The sequence below is a fragment of the Pseudophryne corroboree genome, chromosome 1, assembly GCF_028390025.1.
Source record: "Pseudophryne corroboree isolate aPseCor3 chromosome 1, aPseCor3.hap2, whole genome shotgun sequence".
Taxonomy (NCBI): Eukaryota; Metazoa; Chordata; class Amphibia; order Anura; family Myobatrachidae; genus Pseudophryne; species Pseudophryne corroboree.
The window spans coordinates 701575204-701591543 of NC_086444.1; the positions used below are offsets into that span (position 1 = coordinate 701575204).

At 43.9% G+C, this 16340-nt stretch overlaps 1 protein-coding gene and 1 pseudogene across 1 annotated transcript in view; both read right to left on the reverse strand.

Moving 5' to 3' along the window:
• LOC134936255 (complexin-4-like) overlaps positions 1 to 16340 on the reverse strand; it is a 132678-nt gene that overhangs the window by 24240 nt on the left and 92098 nt on the right. The gene's annotated exons all lie outside the window — the stretch shown is intronic.
• Positions 7033 to 7150, reverse strand: LOC134944242 (5S ribosomal RNA; annotated as a pseudogene).

Consider the following 16340-nt stretch of genomic DNA (forward strand, 5'->3'; position numbering starts at 1 on the left):
AGCTTGCTGGGGTTCTGTTACTACTCTGTGAACTTAGCAAGTTTGCGGCTGTATTCTAAGACTTGCCTGTCTAATCCTGTCTCACTGTGCTAGGTGTCAGGGGTCAGTTTAGTGGCAGTAAACCGAACCTGTGCACTGCAAGTGAGAATTAGGATTGTGGAGAATCTCCTTGTGTCTATCATTCCATCTCTGACCAAGGAGTTTACTGCCACACCCGTTGGTAACCCTTTAGGGTTTTGCTGTTGCCCTTAGCAACAGCATTTCGGGTTTTCTATGTATTAAAACACAACATCTTGCTTTTCACATCTGAGCAGTTCTAATACAAGGGAGATACCCAGTTCCTTAGCCTCTGGGCTTCTCTGTTCACGTTGTGTGTATTTTGTTACCCTACCACCTTCTGTGTACGTTATGTCATATTCCCTAGTCTGTCTGTGAGTCCATTTGTTTTGCATAACAGTTCAAACACCAGTACATTCCTGCAGGCACTGGAGTGCATAACAGTCCTGACACCAGTACTTTCCTGCAGGCACTGGTGTGCATAACATCTACTCTGCTGACTGATTTGCTGCTGCTGCAGCTGTTCTGGGGAGAGGTAGTTCTAGCAAAATGCTGCCTGCTACCCATCCTCCTTCTGCGGCTCTTAGTTTTAATTTCCCAGAGTGGAGGCATGAGTGGGAGCGTAAATTGAGACTGACAGCTGCAATCATCCATGCAGTGCCGGCAGTATTTCAACAGGATGGGGTGGGGGCATGTGGCAGCAGTCAGTGGTATAGATTGCATTGGCATCTAGCACTACCAGCTGCAATCACGCGGCCATGTTAGACACAGCGCAGCGGTATTTTAAATTTGGACTGGGTCTGCAAGCCAAACTGCGAGCTAATCGGAGATCGCGGACCGGCCACCAATCAAGAGCCAGTGCTCCTGATTGGCTGACAGTTTGCGAGCTCTGATTGGCTACGTGAAAGGACGCCACTACTGGGGGGGGGGCATTACGTATAACGAGGCTACTACTGGGGGGGCCATTACGTGTAAGGACGCTACTACTACTGGGGGGGGGCATTACGTATAAGGACGCTACTACTACTGGGGGGGGGCATTACCTATAAGGACGTTACTACTACTGGGGGCACATTACGTTTAAGGAAGCTACTACTACTGGGGGGCATTATGTATAAGGACGGTACTACTACTGGGGGCGCATTACGTATAAGGACGCTACTACTACTAGGTGGGAATTACGTATAAGGACGCTTCTACTACTGGGGGTGCACTACGTATAAGGACGCTACTACTACTGGGGGGTGCATTACGTATAAGGATGCTACTACTACTGGGGGTGCACTACGTATAAGGACGCTACTACTACTGGGGGGGCATTACGTATAAGGACGCGTCTACTACTGGGGGTGCACTAAATATAAGGACGCTACTACTACTGTGGGTGCATTATGTATAAGGATGCTACTACTACTGGGGGGCATTATGTATAAGGACGCTACTACAACTGGGGGGGCATTATGTATAAGGTTGCTACTACTACTGGGGTGCATTACATATAAGGACGCTACTACTACGGGTGGGGCATTACGTATAAGATGAATAAGATTGTGCTACATTGTGGCGTAATTTTAAATGGGGGTACTATTGTGTGGCCATGCCCCTTACTTGTGAGACCACACCCCTTTTCCCGGCGCGCGCCAAAGGAATATGGGAGGGCGCCAATTTACAGTTTGCAGGGAGGCGCCGAACACCCTAGCACCGGTCCTGGATACAGGTAACTGGAATCAACACACATCAGCTACATTTATGTGGCCCATTTATCATTAAACAATTGTGGCATTGAATAACTATGGCATTAAATAATACTAGTGATGTGCACCGGAAATTTTTCGGGTTTTGTATTTTGGTTTTGGATTCGGTTCCGCGGCCGTGTTTTGGATTCGGACGCGTTTTGGCAAAACCTCCCTGAAAATTTTTTGTCGGATTCGGGTGTGTTTTGGATTTGGGTGTTGTTTTTTTTACAAAAAATCCTCAAAAACAGATTAAATCATAGAATTTGGGGGTCATTTTGATCCCATAGTATTATTAACCTCAATAACCATAATTTCCACTCATTTCCAGTCTATTCTGAACACCTCACACTTCACAATATTATTTTTAGTCCTAAAATTTGCACCGAGGTCGCTGGATGGCTAAGCTAAGCGACCCAAGTGGCTGACACAAACACCTGGCCCATCTAGGAGTGGCACTGCAGTGTCAGACAGGATGGCAGATTTAAAAAATAGTCCCCAAACAGCACATGATGCAAAGAAAAAAAGAGGTGCACCAAGGTCGCTGGATGGCTAAGCTAAGCGACCCAAGTGGCCGACACAAACACCTGGCCCATCTAGGAGTGGCACTGCAGTGTCAGACAGGATGGCAGATTTAAAAAATAGTCCCCAAACAGCATATGATGCAAAGAAAAAAAGAGGTGCACCAAGGTCGCTGGATGGCTAAGCTAAGCGACCCAAGTGGCCGACACAAACACCTGGCCCATCTAGGAGTGGCACTGCAGTGTCAGACAGGATGGCAGATTTAAAAAATAGTCCCCAAACAGCACATGATGCAAAGAAAAAAAGAGGTGCACCAAGGTCGCTGGATGGCTAAGCTAAGTGACCCAAGTGGCCGACACAAACACCTGGCCCATCTAGGAGTGGCACTGCAGTTTTCTAGCGAGAGGATGAGTGTTTCCATCCTCATGTGAATCTGAACCACTAGCCATAAACATAGGCCAGGGCCTCATCCGTTCCTTGCCACTCCGTGTCGTAAAATGGCATATTGGCAAGTTTATGCTTCTCATCAGACGCTTTTAATTTTGATTTTTGGGTCATTTTACTGAACTTTTGTAGTATACTTGACGACACAGAGGTAGAGCAGTGGACTACTGTACCGTACTGCTATATATTATATACTGGTGGTCAGCAAAATTCTGCACTGTCCTCCTACTATATGTACTGCGCACAACTAAAATGCACCACAGGTATGGATGGATAGTATACTTGACGACACAGAGGTAGGTAGAGCAGTGGACTACTGTACCGTGCTGCTATATATTATATACTGGTGGTCAGCAAAATTCTGCACTGTCCTCCTACTATATATACTGCGCACAACTAAAATGCACCACAGGTATGGATGGATAGCATACTTGACGACACAGAGGTAGGTAGAGCAGTGGACTACTGTACCGTACTGCTATATAATACTGGTGGTCACTGGTCAGCAAAATTCTGCACTGTCCTCCTACTATATACTACAATGCAGCACAGATATGGAGCGTTTTTCAGGCAGAGAACGTAGATATTTTCAGCACACTGAGCACAGATATTTGCAGCACACTGAGCACAGATATTTGCAGCACACTGAGCACAGATATTTGCAGCACACTGAACACAGAAACTGAGAGAACGCTGCACACGTCCTCTCCCTATCATCTCCAATGCACGAGTGAAAATGGCGGCGATGCGCGGCTCCTTATATAGAATACGAATCTCGCGAGAATCCGACAGCGGGATGATGACGTTCGGGTGCGCTCGGGTTAACCGAGCAAGGCGGGAGAATCTGAGTCTGCCTCGGAACCGTGTAAAATGGGTGAAGTTCGGGGGGGTTCGGATTCCGAGGAACCGAACCCGCTCATCACTAAATAATACCCGCATATACTTAGTAACACCCGCAAGTTTGAAGGAGGTACCACAGCAGATATTTCTGCTGCCCCCATAGAAACCTAAGGGGGATACAAAGCTGTCAGATTTACCAAAAGTTTGACCCCCCCGCAGCTAATGCCATCTGAAGATGGTGCCTGCCCACTATAGCCTATGGGCTACACTTCTCAAAAAGTAACAGGCCGAGGGTTCCTACAGAGACCCTCACCAGCAATGGCCACTGCGAATGTGTGGTCAGCAGACCGTGCATGCACAGGAGCCTAGATCTACGCTAAACACAGGGAAGGCCTCCTTTTTAAGCCCCTTTCCCTGTGGGTGTAGAGAGATACATCTGTGCAGAATAAGCGCAAAGGCTGCTAATATTGGTGCCCAGATTACATTTCGTAAACGATTATTGATAAATAAATATATGAGCAAAGGTCTTTCACCTGTTGGAGCCATAGTACTCTGCATAGACTTACCATACTGTTCTTTTAAACCAGGACACTCATGAATTACACAGGTTATATGTCTGATTTAGAGATGAGCAGGTTCGGTTCTCAGAGAACCGAACCCTACCGGACTTTGCCTTCCGAGTTCGGGTCCGATCCAGGCTCGGGTTTTCCCGCCTGACTCGGAAACCCGAACACGGCAAAACATCCTCATCCCACTGTCGGATTCTCGAGAGATTTGGAATCCATATAAGGAGCTCCGCGTCGTGGCCATTTATACTCCAGTCTCCGAGAGTGTATTGAGAGGACGTGTCCTCAGTGTTCAGTGTCTGTGTGGGGGCGGGAAAGTGAGGTGGCGAGTCTTGTGCTGTGTTGTGCTGCTCAGTCCAGTCCAGTGTAGTCAGTGTATTGTGCTGTATCAGTCCAGCCAGTCACAGTGTTGGTGTCCTCTCCTGCCAGTGTAGCTGTATAAAGTGGTGCTATGTTGTGCTGTCCAGTCCAGTGTAGTCAGTGTATTGTGCTGCATCAGTCCAGCCAGTCACAGTGTTGGTGTCCTCTCCTGCCAGTGTAGCTGTATAAAGTGGTGCTGTGTTGTGCTGTCCAGTCCAGTGTAGTCAGTGTATTGTGCTGCATCATTCCAGCCAGTCACGGTGTTGGTGTTCTCTGCTGTCATATATCCAGTGTAGCTGTATAAAGTGTTGTGTTGCATGAGACCAGTGGTAGTGTCCTGTTCATCAGTCATTCCAGTGACGATATACGCTGCTGCTATGTGTCCACTGCTGCCGTATAATAATTATAACAACAACCACAAGTCCCTTACAGTGTTGTTGTGTTGTGCTGCATCAGACCAGTGGTAGTGTCCTGTTCATCAATAATTCCAGTGACGATATACGCTGCTGCTATATGTCCACTGCTACCGCATAATAATTATTACAACAACCACAAGTCCCTTACAGTGTTGTTGTGTTGTGCTGCATCAGACCAGTGGTAGTGTCCTGTTCATGAGTCATTCCAGTGACAATATACGCTGCTGCTATATGTCTACTGCTGCCATATAATAATAACAACAACCACAAGACCCTTACAGTGTTGTTGTGTTGTGCTGCATCAGACCAGTGGTAGTGTCCTGTCTCATCAGTCATTCCAGTGACGATATACGCTGCTGCTATATGTCCACTACTGCCGTATAATAATAATAATAATTATAACAACAACTACAAGTCCCTTACAGTGTTGTTGTGTTGTGTTGCATGAGACCAGTGGTAGTGTCCTGTCCATCAGTCATTCCAGTGACGATATACGCTGCTGCTATATGTCCACTGCTGCCGTATAATAATAATAATTATAACAACAACCACAAGTCCCTTACAGTGTTGCTGTGTTGTGCTGCATCAGACCAGTGGTAGTGTCCTGTTCATGAGTCATTCCAGTGACGAGGCAGTCACAGTGGTATACGCTGCTGCTATATGTCCACTGCTGCCGTATGATAATAATAATAACAATAACAACAACAACAACAAGTCCCTCAGGGCCGAAACTAGGATTTTCGTCACCCGGGGCAAGGCAGTAATTTGGTGCGCCCCCCTACCCCCTAAAAAATAAATAAATAAAAATAATAATAAAAAAAACACAAAAAAACAATACAAACAAGCCCTATCAGACTAAAAATAATCAGATTATCTAAAAAAATTTAAAAAGGGGATACTACTGGACAATATTCCCCTATGTGCCTCAAATACCGAATGCGTCACATGCGCCGCCAGCGTATTCAACTACAGGACATGCTCCTCTGTGTGTCCCCATACATTGCACTATATTATAACACTTCATCACTGCACTACATTCCCCTATCCACTACCCTACATCACTATACTACATCCTCTACACCTTGAACTAAATCACTACACTACATGCCCCTATCCACTGCACTACATACCCTATATGCTACAATACATCCCTACACTACATCCCCTTATATGTTACACCACATCAGTGCACTACATGCCCCTATATACTGCAATACATTACTACACTACATACCCTATATGGTACACTACATCACTGCACTACACCCCATTATAAGCTACACCAATTTCCCCCATCTGGGAGGCAAAGCGGAGGTTGATACTGCCAACTGGGAGCACAGTGCGCTTCTATAGCTTGTACGGTGCACCGCACGCTAGTCGCAGCACTGCATGGCAAATAAGACAGTTTAAGACAGTAGTCAACATAGGAGAGATCCCAGGTACTCGAGATCACCCGCACAGTGTTGGAGCCAGCTGCGGGCAGACAGATGGGTCAGATACATTGCCCTGGAAGCTGTCTGCTGTCTCACTGGAGCAGCACAGCACTGCTGGTTAAAAAAAAAAAAAACCCTTGCTCCTATAACTCCTTGAAATCCTATTGTAAAAAATGTGGTTCCTGTATAGTACAGGAGCCAAAAAGAAAAAAGAAAGATTATGTGTCTCTTCTGGGGCACACTTTTATTGAAAATGATGTGGTCTTGTAATACTTAAAATATAACTTTTATTAGTAACCCTCTTAAAATAATGGCTATAAGGCAAAAGAAAAAATAATAATAATAATAATGACAACAATTAACATAAAATTGTCTATCCAAATAAACATCAAATGTTGTGAAACAGGTTTGACATAATGGCTCTTTGAGCGAAAATGTGTGAGTGTCTCTGATGTTTGGGAAAATAATGTCTTCTTCCGAATTTGTAACAAAATGAACTATGACTAAAATAGAAATAGAAAAATCCCGGAAGGAAAAAGGTATTATTCAATATAATATATACCGGGCTCCACCCTGATTGCTAAATGTATGTGAAATTCCAACATTTGGATGGGGAATAATACTTTGGTTCTAGGTCCTATGTCCTGGATTTGGATAAAAATACCTGCAGTACCAGGTATTCTCTGGTGGTCTCCCACCCAGGTACTGACCTGGCCCACAGTGCTTGGCTTCCAAGATCAGACGAGGTTGGGCATACTCAGTGTGGTTTGACCGCAGGTAGATGTATCACACCTGGTGACACCTGGAACCATGTATTAAGGCTCTGAGAGAAATCCCAAAGTTTTTGGTGAGATTACTGGGTGCTCCTGAATCGAGATACTGGTGGTACCTGGTATTCACTGATGGTCTCCAAAAACAGGTGCTGAACCGGCCCCATGGGCTAAACTTCAAAGAAATCAGATGAGGTTGGGCCTCTTCCATATTGTTGACCTTGGGTGGATAAATAGCACCTATGGCTATTGGAAATCAATAAGGAACCAAAATTGGCTGGGGGCTGATTGAGTCTGATCTGAGGTGTATGTGGGGACTCCCCAAGTTTTGAGAGGAGTGCTGAGTGGATGATAGTGTAACACTGCTGTGAAGGAAATTGAGTATAGGAGAAAAAGAGAATCAGGTCTGGGTTAAACACCACTTCTGCTTTTTGATCATCTGCCTGAGCATCGAATGAAAAAATGAGAGGGTGGTGAGAAACGACACTGAGACAGAAGAAAGATAGAGGAACACTTCTACTGTCCTGTTTTGTAGCAAAATGGTGCTCTGTTTACATAATGCATTGCAGAGCCACCCAGATTGTTTAAACAGAATGAGAGGGAGTTCCAGAAATTTCATATGAATGAGAATGTTTCTTTAACTGTTTCTATATAGAAAAATACTCAGATGATCATTTGTGATGAATCACGTGTTTGATCCAAATACTTTGAAAATAATGTGTGATAAATCACGTATTTGATTCACGACTGCTCAATACAGTCAGCAAAAAAAGAGGTCAATTTCAGTTATTGCAGTGTGTCAAATAAAGTCACTATCAAAGAAAGATATAACCACTGTTCTTGTAAAGAACCACAAAAACCAAAAAAACAGGACTGAACCTATTAGGAACCATATATTGGTAGTAAGTGGGTATTGCTAAATTAAAATAATAATAATGAGTCCTGGACATTGGTGCGGCTTGCTGGTGAATCTGGTATATTCCCATTGTTGCCATATATCCCTGGTTAGCAATATATGTATCTCTCATGGATTACTTCACTTATCAAAATATATATATATATATATATGCAGTCTATTGCCCGGCACTCCACCTTAAAAACTGCATCAACCGAGGTGCCCTCCAAAAAAGCAATGCATAAACTGTTTGGAATAGGCGGCACTCATAGGACTTTTCAATAATGTAGAAAATGAGACTCAGCAGTCAATGTTGTCAACGTTTCAATTTAGTAAATAAATTTTCGTCAGGACATGTCCTGACGAAAATTTATTTACTAAATTGAAACGTTGACAACATTGACTGCTGAGTCTCATTTTCTACATTATTGAAAAGTCCTATGAGTGCCGCCTATTCCAAACAGTTTATATATATATATATATATATATATATATAGGAATGGTGAGGTTTCCCCAGGGCGCTAGTGAATCCCTTTGGTATATCTAAAGTTATCACTTATAATGAAAATTCATATCTCACTTATACTGAAATTTCATAAAAAATAGATTATATTTATTTAATAAAATACAATGGAATACATTGTGTCACAATATGTCTACAGTGACCATCGACAAAGTTTTGTACAGATATTAATGTTGATAACAGTACATTTCAATCACAAAGCAACAGAATGATTGATCTTCCTCGAAGACAAGACAAAACACCGCTGTCTTAACCCAACGCGTTTCGTCCTACGGACTTCATCAGGGGTTGTACTTATAATCTAAACAATGCAGAAAGTATTTTATAAATATATCGTTTTAATAATCAACAATGTACTTATATTTTTTGCGGTTACAATTTATACATACCAAAGGATCACTATATGGATAAGCAACTTAACGTATCTTCAATGATACATAAAAACACTTAAAAGTGATATCGTACTAGATCTCACCACATGGAATATCTGTAAATTTAAACAATAGGAAAAACGAATGAGGAGGGGTGTAGGATAACAAAACTGAATAATAAACATATGATGTTTCCTTTTTGGTCTATGTTCACATTACACTCTAAATTTGGTCCATTGATTATGGGAATTTATTGTTTTCGTCACTTACAAGCTAGATGGAGCTATTCGAGATGTTTTATCATATTCATCATTTGTAAACTAAAACGGGGGGTGTATCTTGTCCAAATGATATATTTATACATACCCATTCAGCAGATGATTAGATGTTATTCATTCTACTGAGCCAAATTATGTTATTTCTGAAAGCAATTGTGTTTTAAACCTATAATGGAAAACACATTTCCAATATTATATGGGTATAATACACATTAAAAATGTTGACCCATAATTTTTCATACATACCAATTGCGTTGAAAATTAATAAATAGAGCAGCTTTTCACATCCAAGCGTGAATTTTACACAAATCAGAAAACTGTGAATGAACCTATGATGGAGCAAAATATGTAGAAAAAGAAAAATAAGGATATGGACTTTAATCCACTCCAGCTCTAATCTAGATAAATATCAATATGTACTAAAGAGTTCCACCGGTATTAATTCGTATCAAATATAAAAAGGACAAGGTAACATATATAAACCTTTATATCCATAATAAATTTTATAATGGGAATGGATGCCTTCATTAACCAAGAATCTGGGATTATTAGCCAGATGTATATTATCATATTAACCTCCCAAAAAGCTGTATTCATTTATTTCTATACATCCTTAATAACAGAACCACAATCTTTACTCATGAGACTAATATTAGACCTCACATATTCTAATAATTGCCAACATTTCTAGTTACACACCAGAAAAAATACATAAAGGACCATGAGATCTATATGCTTACCTCTCTGTATTCAGTAATGTTCCTAGCTGCTGCACACACTTAAACTGAAAAGGCTGGGTTTTTAAACCTCACTACCAATGACATCACTTCCTTTAATTGAATTATCTATTTATAGTGTTTATATTGTTATTAATCCTTCATATAATATACTGTGTGCTGAATTAACTGGAACTGAGTTTGAGTGCTTGTTTTGCCCAAGTCAATTCTAAAGGGTAATGGGCCTTTTTACAGATAAAATGATTAATTATATAATTGCGTTCCACTACTCCCTTCTGGCGTGCGTTCCACGTCGCTATAGTGCTTCCTGTAATTATAAGTCTCATGCTGTGCAGCCGCGCCAAGCGGCGAAGCTCCGTGACTAGATACACAGAGCGGTGCCATGGTAACCGTGTCATAGCGAAGCTCCATGGCTCAATACACAGTGCGGTGCCATGGTATATTCCCATTGTTGCCATATATCCCTGGTTAGCAATATATGTATCTCTCATGGATTACTTCACTTATCAAAATATATATATATATATATAGTCACACAAATGGTTAATGAGAGAGTAAATAACTGGAGCAAAAAAACAGTTTACCAGAGATAATGGGTCCGATGGAGAGTCAGGAAAGTCCTGTAACCTGCTAATAGGTGGAGGGGTAGAATACCCCCCTGGGTCGCTGGACGCCGCTCCTGAGTGTCCGTGGTGAAGGGTGAGCCCAGCAGTGAGATGCCGGTGTCCACGGTCCGCCGACCGGAAGTTCGGAACACCGGAACCGGAAGTGACGTACGTTTCGCTCGGGAGAGCTTGTTCATTGGTTGCCTGAAATCCTGCACCCGGGGCGCATGCCCCCTTAGCCCCCCCCCCCCTAGTTACGGCCCTGCTACAGTGTTGCTGTGTTGTGCTGCATCAGACCAGTGGTAGTGTCCTGGCCATCAGTCATTCCAGTCATTCCTGTGCCGCATACTGATGGTCATTCCAAGTTGTTCGCTCGCTAGCTGCTTTTAGCAGCATTGCAAACGCTAGGCCGCCGCCCTCTGGGAGTGTATTTTAGCTTAGCAGAATAGCGAAAGAAAGATTAGTAGAATTGCTACTAAAAAATTTCAAACAGTTTCTGAGTAGCTCCAGACCTACTCCTAGATTGCGATCACCTCAGTCCGTTTAGTTCCTGGTTTGACGTCACAAACACGCCCTGCGTTTGGCCAGCCACTCCCCCGTTTCTTCAGCCACTCCTGCGTTTTTACCTGGCACGCCTGCGTTTTTTAGCATACTCCCTGAAAACGGCCAGTTACCACCCAGAAACACCCACTTCCTGTCAATCACACTACGATCACTCGAGCGATGAAAAAACGTTGCTTGAGCTTCTGCAAATCTCCAAAGTTTTGTGTTAAATTACTGAACACATGCGCGCTGCTTACCGTGCGCATGCGCATTTTCCACCTAATCGATCCGTTGCGAAAAACGGCAACGAGCGAACAACTCGGAATGACCACCATTGTCTTATATAACGCCCAAAAAATAATAGAGAACAAAGATTTGGAGGATAAAATAGGGAAAGATCAAGAACCACTTCCTCCTAGTGCTGAAGCTGCTGCCACTAGCCATGACATAGACGATGAAATGCCATCAACGTCGTCTGCCAAGGCCGATGCCCAATGTGATAGTAGAGGGCATGTAAAATCCAAAAAGCCAAAGTTCAGTTAAAAAAAACAAAAAAAGAAATTTAAATGGTCTGAGGAGAAACGTAAACTTGCCAATATGCCATTTACGACACAGAATGGCAAGGAACGGCTGAGGCCCTGGCCTATGTTCATGACTAGTGGTTCAGCTTCACATGACAATGGAAGCCCTCATAACTGAGGCCTTGACACTTATGTTGGTGTTAGACGGGCGCCCGGTATCCGCCATTAGTGCAGTGGGATTTAGACAATTGATGGACGTATTGTGTCCCCGGTACCAAATCCCATCTAGATTCCACTTCACTAGGCAGGCGATAGCGAGATTTTGACATTTAATTCCAGTAATTTGGACGTATAATTATAGTGATTTTGCCAATTAATGTCAGTGATTTATAATTATTAATTACAGTGATCTTGCCAATTAATTCCAGTGATTTGGGCGTATAATTACAGTGATTTTGCCAATTAATGTCAGTGATTTATAAGTATTAATTACAGTGATCTTGCCATTTAATTCCAGTGTTTTGGACGTATAATTACAGTGATTATGTTAATTAATGTACTGTATATACTCGAGTATAAGTCGACCTGAATATAAGCTGAGGCACCTAATTTTACCACAAAAACCTGGGAAAACTTATTGACTCGAGTATAAGCCTAGGGTGGGAAATGCAGCTCTAGCCGTACACAGCCCTCATACTGCCAGATATGCCCTCATAGTGCCAGATATGCCGCCACAGTGCCAGATATGCCCTCATAGTGCCAGATATGCCCCCACAGTGCCAGATATGCCCTCATACTGCCAGATATGCCCCCTCAGTGCCACATATGCCGCCCCCCCAAGTGCCAAATATGCTCCCCCAGTGCCAGTTACAACTTACCCTCCGCAACTCCCACACTTTCTTGTGAAGGAGGGACACGGAGGGCACAGCGCGCGCCTCTCGTGTGTTCCTCCTGCGTCTCCGGCGGCAGCGGCGTGTGTGTGTTAAATGAAGTACCCATTCATGAGCTCTGATTGGCTCACAAACCAGCACTTCATTTAACACACACACGCCGCCGGAGACGCAGGAGGGACACAGGAGAGGCGCGCGCTGTGCCCTCCGTGTCCCTCCTTCCCACTGACTCGAGTATAAGCCGAGGGGCCCTTTTCAGCACAAAAAAAAGTGCTGAAAAAGTCGGCTTATACTCGAGTTTACACGGTAAGTGATTTACAATTATTTATTACAGTGATCTTGCCAATTAATTACAGTGATTTGGACGTATAATTCCAGTTGGAATTGTTTGTGTCGCTTGGCTTAGTCATACAGCTACCTCATTGCACCTCTTCGACATCTTTGCATGAGGGGCTGTTTGGGGCCTAGTTTTTGAAAAGTGCCATCCTGTGTGACACTGTCGTATGAGTCCAGGGGTACTGCTGTATTAGTCCTGGGGTACTGCCGTATAAGTCCACCAATTGCAGATTTTTTAAAAAGTGACTGGAGCTTGCTGGAGATGCTGTCAGTGGACCAAACAATTGCGGCCCACTACCGACATTCAGCCACAGCGTGACACTACTAGATAAGCCAGGTGGTTGTGTCACTTAGCTTAGTCATACAGCAACCTCGGTGCACCTTTTTTTCTTCTTTGCATCATGTGCTGTTAGGGGCCTTTTTTTGATATCTGCTCTCCTGTCTGCCACTGCAGTGCCATGCCTAGATGGGCCAATTGTTTGTGTCGTTTGGCTTAGTCATACAACTACCTCATTGCAATTCTTTTTCTTCTTTGCATGATGTGCTGTTTGGGGACTTTTTTTTTTTATATCTGCCCTCATGTCTGTCACTGCAGTGCCACGCCTAGATGGGCCAATTGTTTGTCACTTGGCTTAGTCATACAACTACCTCATTGCAAATCTTTTTCTTCTTTGCATGATGTGCTGTTTGGGTCCTTTTTTTTATATATCTGCCCTCCTGTCTGCCACTGCAGTGCCACGCCTAGATGGGCCAATTATTTGTGTCGCTTGGCTTAGTCATACAACTACCTCATTGCAAATCTTTTTCTTCTTTGCATCATGTGCTGTTTGGGGCCTTTTTTTTTATCTCTGCCCTCCTGTCTGACACTGCACTGCCACTCCTATATAGGCCAGATGTTTGTGTTGTCCACTTGTGTCACTTAGCTTAGTCATGCAGCAACCTCGGTGCAACCTTTTGGCCTAAAAACAATGGTGGTCATTCTGAGTTGATCGCAGCGAGCAACTTTTTGCTGCTGGTGTGATCAACTAGTCCACGCCTATGGGGGAATGTTTTTTTTAGCTTAGCAGGGCTGTGTTTTTTTTAGCTTAACACTTGTGCAGCCCTGCTAAGCTAAAAAAGTTTTGTGTAAAAGAAGACTAGCCCTAGACCTACTTCCCCTATGTGACGGCTCCAGCGATGCAGGTCCTGGCTTTGACGTCAGACATCTGCCCTCCGTTCTTCTGACCACGCTTGCGTTTTCTCTACCACTCCCCAAAAACGACCGCCAACGGTCTGGTGACGCCCAGGAACGCCTTCTTTCTGTCAATCTTCTTGTGATCACCGCTGCGACCGCTTTCTTCATAATCTGCGACGTAACCCGGTGACCCCAGTCGCCGGGCAACAACGCGCGTGTGCAAGCGCATTCCGGACCCGTTTGCACCGCAGCGACAAACCGCTGTGTGCAAACGGGTCGGAATGACTCCCAATATTGTGAGGTGTGAGGTGTTCAGAATAGACTGGAAATGAGTGGAAATGATTGTTATTGAGGTTAATAATACTGTAGGAGCAAAATTACCCCCAAATTCTGTGATTTTAGCTGTTTTTATGTTTTTTTAAAAAAATCATCCAGATCCAGATCCAAAACCAAAACCAAAACACGAAAGGGTGGTTTTGGCAAAACCAAGCCAAAAGCAAAACACGAAAATGGAATTAGAACCAAAACCAAAACACAAAACACGAAAAGGGGTGGTCTTCAGGTTGCCAAATGTCGGGATCCCGGCGCACAGTATACTGGCGCCGGAATCCCGACACCCGGCATACCGACAGATATTCTCCCTCGTGGGGGTCCACGACCCCCCTGGAGGGAGAATAAATAGCATGGCGCACGTAGCGCGCCACCATGCCCGCAGCATGGCGAGCGCAGCGAGCCCGCAAGGGGCTCATTTGCGCTCGCCACGCTGTCGGTAAGGTGTAAATATTTTCCTTCTGATGGTCCCAGTCCAATCATGGTGTTTGTGCATTTGTGTGGTATCATTTTGCAGTTTAGATGAAATCTGGCTGTGAGTAATTTTTCTGTAGCAAGAATGACTACATATGAATAAGAGTGACTTGTTGGGGTGTTCTGTTTTAGTGACTAAAATGGCGTTCATCAATGTCACCTGCCAGAGCTGCTAGGAATTATCACAAGCTCCTTTAACATTTGCTGAGACCATTACATCTGTAGTAACTTTTAGTGAAATGCAGTCATCCGGCAGGGAAGCAATCTGTACAGTAGACCTGCTCTTTCCCCACACCAGGAGCTGGTATAAAGAGAGTCACAGCCTGAAGCAGCAATGGATGGAATCTCTTATCTCCTGCATGTACCTGAGAATAATGGGACACACATGAATTGTGATATAACCTGGATAGCACTGGTTGGAGGACCATACAGAGTGGGTAATGTGTTTTATTTTTCATAGAAAAAGCCTCAACCTTAGACCCCTAGTGCTTACGGGGTGCAGTTAATTTACCAGCTGTCGGGATCCAGGCGGTCAGGAGACTGACGCCGAAATCCCAACAGCCGGCGAAATGCCACCGGTCGGAATCCTGACCAAAGTCCCGAGTTCCCACTCTGGTGGCAGTACATGGCACAGTACCCAAGGTATAATAGAATAGTGTGGCGAGCAGAGCTCGCCACCGGGCCTGAAGTGTGGGACTTGCTGCTCTTGCTGCTTAATTCCGGTTGTCGGGATTTTGGCGTCGGCCTCCTGACTGCCGGTATTACATATCGCACCCGTGCTGACGTATGTTTCCAGTATCTGAGTGTCTAAATTCTCTACCCTAGTAATCTCTAGTCACCCTCTAATAATTAACTTGCAGTTAACTTTAACTTGCCTTGAACCGGTGCAAAAGATCTGCCTCATATACTGTATGTGTGTTACTGCAGGTATGAAGCATTTGTACAAACACGCCTTTACAGTATACTGCTTATGTTAGTACTCCCATTCCCATGTCGCATGTAGTCATAGGGAGTTAGAAGTGTCAGGTGTATGCAGGTGTGCTGTGTATACGCTTTTAGATCGTGCACATAACAAAATCACGCTGAGGTAAATTATAGCTATGCAAGCAATGATAATTACTAAGGTATCAGGAATAGTAGCTGCTACAGGGCCAGGCACCTCGGGGCGCTTACTATTTGCATAGTATAATTACAGATGTGTGCACTTACGTTGTTGCTTGCAGTGGTCTGCAGCATGCCAATTTTCTTGCATGTGTCCGAGACAATACGCCACACGAAGGCACCATTCGTACCATGCAATCCTCTGGGATTGTGGGTGCGAATGCCATGCACTAAGCCACTGGCGGGCCCATTTTTCATGGCATACAGTACATGCTGCAGCACGCTGTAAAAGGACAGATCTGTAGTTGTCAATATTTAACCCATGAATGTGGAGAGGGAGCATAGTTACTTTTGTAAATAGTCTGTTTTTCTAGTTAAAACACAAATAATCATAAAATATGTAACTTTTAATACATGAATG